Genomic DNA, 4,495 nt, shown 5'->3' on the forward strand with positions numbered 1-4,495 from the left:
TTTGTGTGTGCGGCTATGTTATTTTTATTTTGAAAAATACTTCTTTCCAATAGAAAGCCAGTACAACAACCAGCTCACAGCTGCATGGGTGCCAATTTGAATAAAATATTTGGGGGGGGGGGAACGACAGGGAAGCCCCACCCTGCATAATCAATCACATGATGCAGCACGCACAATGGGACGCGGGTGGCACTTTGGTCTAAACCACACAGCCTAGGGCTTGCTGATCGGAAGGTCGGTGGTTCGAATCCCCGCGATGGGGTTAGCTCCTGTTGCTCAGTCCCTGCTCCTGCCAACCTAGCAGTTCGAAAGCACGTCAAAGTGCAAGTAGATAAATAGGTACCCCTCCAGCAGGAAGGTAAATGGCGTTTCCGTGCACTGCTCTGGTTCGCTAGAAGTGAGCGCCGCAACCCCAGAGTCGGCCACGACTGGACCTAATGATCAGGGGACCTTTACCTATCAACTGTAGGGCCCCCCAGCCCCCTCAAATATTTTATTTTTTGGGGGGAGGGGGCAAATGGACCTCGGCCCCTGGGAGTTGGCTCCTATGCACAGCTGCCACACTTATTTTATGTTTGCAGGAAGCTTGGCACATGGGCAAGCTATTTAAAACCAACCCCACCCCTGCAGTTGTATGGTCTATTCTGCCCTCATTTTACTGCACATGTTGAGCAGACCTGCTTTTTCTTCATCTTTTCTTTTGCAGATGAGGCCTTCAGGGACTTTCTTGCCACCTTACCCTGAGGAAGACACAGATGAGGATGCGATACAAGGAATAAGGGCTCTTCGTAAGCCCTTCCAGTCTGAGAATGTGGCCCTTTTCGCCTCCCTCAGACTCAGAAGCCAAGACCCATGCAACATGCCCCCCACCTCTCAGACAACTGTCGGTTGTGGAAAATCGACAATGGTCTTTTAAGGAAGCATAGCTAGCTCCCCCAAGGCTAATTTCAGCAGTGTAGGCTTAGCCATAGTGATGTATGGAAGTGAGAGCTGGACCATAAAGAAGGCTGATCGCCGAAGAATTGACGCTTTTGAATTATGGTGCTGGAGGAGACTCTTGAGAGTCCCATGGACTGCAAAAAGATCACACCTCTCCATTCTTAAGGAAATCAGCCCTGAGTGCTCACTGGAAGGACAGATCTTGAAGCTGAGGCTCCAATACTTTGGCCACCTCATGAGAAGAGAAGACTCCCTGGAAAAGACCCTGATGTTGGGAAAGATGGAGGGCACAAGGAGAAGGGGACAACAGAGGACAAGATGGTTAGACAGTGTTCTCGAAGCTACCAGCATGAGTTTGACCAAACTGCGGGAGGCAGTGGAAGACAGGAGTGCCTGGCGTGCTCTAATGCAGGGGGTCACGAAGAGTCGGACACGACTGAACGACTAAACAACAACAGGCTTAGCCAGCCTTCTTAAGGTTTCAGATGGATTCTCCATTGGGAGCTTTCCATGGTCCTGATTTAAGTGGGCCCCACCCATCTCTTCTTTAGAGAGAGGTTACTTACAACAACATCATTGGTTGTTTTTTTAAAAAAGTATGTTTTTACTGATTTTTCAGGTAACACCACTGAGGAAGGGAGGATACAGGAGGAACACAGGTACCCATCTGAAAAAATATATTAAAAAAATAAAAAATTGTCCAGCCGCACCTTAGAAACCAACTAAGCTTGTTCTTGGTATAAGCTTTCATGTGCATGCACCCTTCTTCAGATATCTGAAGAAGCATCTGAAGAAGTTTGCATGCACATGAAAGCTTATACCAAGAACAAACTTAGTTGGTCTCTAAGGTATCTAAGGTATATTATTTTACCGTATTTTTCGCTCTATAAGACGCACCAGACCATAAGACGCACCTAGTTTTTGGAGGAGGAAAACAAGAAAAAAATATGAATCTCAGAAGCCAGAACAACAAGAGGGATCGCTGCGCAGCGAAAGCAGCAATCCCTCTTGCTGTTCTGGCTTCTGGGATAGCTGCGCAGCCTGCATTCGCTCCATAAGACGCACACACATTTCCCCTTACTTTTTAGGAGGAAAAAAGAGAGTCTTATAGAGCAAAAAATATGGTATATATTTTGACTGTATCAGACCAACACGGCTAACTTCCTGAATCTGCAATCCAAAAACAGCTCAACAAACCACCATGCCAAAATATTATTGACCATGGGTACCAAGAGCATGGTATAGACTTCTCACCCTCACTTAACTGTGAGCTCTTGGTGCAGGTTTTAGCAATTTGAAAATGCAGTATTGAAAACTGCACATTGATGGTGCTAATAGATGCCCCTTCCAACTCTACAATTCTATGATTCCAAGAAAAAATAATAATAGTGGTGTAGGGAAGAAATTCCACCACTTAGGGGCTGCCATTTCAACGATTTTAGTGAGTGACTGAGGCTGTGTGATGGGAAAGAAAACGTGCCTCTAGCATAAACAAGACCTCCAAGACTAACCTTTAAGGTGCACAAGACTCTTTTGTTGTTCCTGCTACAACAGAGCAACAAGGCTATCCCTCTCCAAACTGCATATTGGTTACCAGACTGAGCTGCGAACCAGGAGGTTAGATTGGTCTCAACTAGGGCCAGGGCCTGGTGGAACACTCTGTCACAAGAGACCAGGGCCCTGTGGGATTTGACATCTTTCATCAGGGCCTGCAAGATGGAGCTGTTCCACCTGGCCTTCGGCTTAGACTCACTCTGACCCCTTTTATGGGATTTGGCATATAAATTTTCCCTTGGCTTTTTTGCTGGCCCATGTAGGACCAGCATGGATAGCTGGCTTGGGTGAATATCTGATGTTTCCTCCCTTTATGGTTTTGATTTATGGGCTGCTACTAAAATGAGGCTGCATTTTAAGCTGTATTTTAAGCCGTATTTTAATTAACTGTTTCCCCCCTTATTATGTTTTATTGTAATTTATATTCAGTGTAAGCCGCCCTGAGTCCAGCCGTGGCCAGGGAGGGTGGGGTATAAATAAAATTTATTATTATTAAACCTGAGTATGGCCTGTAACTTCCCTCTTATAAGTGCAGAAATTGTGATTTAAGAGATCTTATTTTAGGGGTGCGGCCTATATTTGGGGGCTGCTTATATTTGGACTAATATGGTATTTGTCCTGGCAGTTAGAAGAGGCTTTTGAATGCCCAATGTTGTGGGCACAGAGGGTGTGCGTGGAAATATTGTATTTAGACCTTATTTATGAGCCTCCCGGGGCACCAGTCTAGCCTCTGAGACAGGAGAGTAGGCTAGAGCCACCCTTGATTTCATCTAGAAAGGTTCCTCTCATATTCTTTTCCTGCAGCCTGAGTCCTCTGCCTCCAACATAGGGATAACAATACATGTCTAGCTTATTGGAGTGTTTGTAAGGATTGCCATGAAACATTTGGGAACTCTTACCTGCTGAATTGAAGCTCAGCTCAGCTAAATCTCTCTTTGGATTTTCCAGGCATTCAATAAGATCTGATTCAGCAGGTAAGATTGGATTTTGGCAAGCTATAGCTGTGGAACAACAAGAAAAGGTCTCAGACGCATGGGAAGTAATCATTACACAATATAGTCAAAATATGGGTCAAGTGAAAGTACAACAAGCCTGTGAACTGTCCAAACCTGTATATAAATGCTAAATATTTCTCTCTCTCTCCCAATTTTGAATGGCCCATTCAGAAATTGGCCAAACAGCAATACTGCAAAAGGCTACTCTACTGAGCTGTGCATTTGCTGTTATCCTCGGAGCGACACAACCCGAAATGATCAGGAGAAACACAACAAGCCCCTTCATGCTCATTTGTGCTCAGTATTCGTGTCATTATTAAAAGGTGCAGCGAGGGCAAGTTTCAAACCATGAAAATGATGAGCCTGAAGCAGAAACTACTGAGCGCGGAGAACATTCCCACTATTTCCATTTTTCCTTCTGCGGGCATCTCCTTGCGACTCGTTTGTAGCTCACCTGAGCCTGACATTTGCCAAGGAAGATGCAGCGTCTGTTTATAGCACCTGGAGTGGGAAGTCTTCATTCTGCAATCAGGCCCGCTGCTTGACGCGGCTATTCTTAAAGCGGTTATTCTTCACTCTGTCTGTATGTGTGAGGAATGCACAACTATATGTCCAAAGTCTCAAGAGATGTCAAGAGTACCTCGGTGGAAAAATGTTTTCGAATACCTTCCCTTGTACAAAACGTTTGTGTGTGTATTCATTTGAGGAAAAAAATTATACTGCAATGGCATAAAAAGCCAGTGTCAAGAAGGACACTGACAAACTGGAACGTGTCCAGAGGAGGGCAACCAAAATGGTCAAAGGCTTGGAAACGATGCCTTATGAGGAACGGCTAAGGGAGCTGGGCATGTTTAGCCTGGAGAAGAGAAGGTTAAGGGGTGATATAGCCATGTTCAAATATATAAAAGGATGTCACATAGAGGAGGGAGAAAGGTTGTTTTCTGCTGCTCCAGAGAAGCGGACACGGAGCAATGGATCCAAACTACAAGAAAGAAGATTCCACCTAA

The 4,495-nt window shown here is 45.2% G+C and overlaps 1 long non-coding RNA gene across 1 annotated transcript; it reads left to right on the plus strand.

Annotated features, from left to right (window-relative positions):
- Positions 1 to 451: 451 nt before the first annotated feature.
- LOC310665175 lies at positions 452 to 4,220 on the plus strand. The gene is made up of 3 exons (XR_014505235.1): positions 452 to 959; positions 1,398 to 1,598; positions 3,660 to 4,220. It is a non-coding gene; the product is annotated as an uncharacterized lncRNA (long non-coding RNA).
- Positions 4,221 to 4,495: the final 275 nt, after the last annotated feature.

Source organism: Podarcis tiliguerta, assembly GCF_965153285.1.
Source record: "Podarcis tiliguerta genome assembly, chromosome: 1".
In the NCBI taxonomy this organism is placed as follows: Eukaryota; Metazoa; Chordata; class Lepidosauria; order Squamata; family Lacertidae; genus Podarcis; species Podarcis tiliguerta.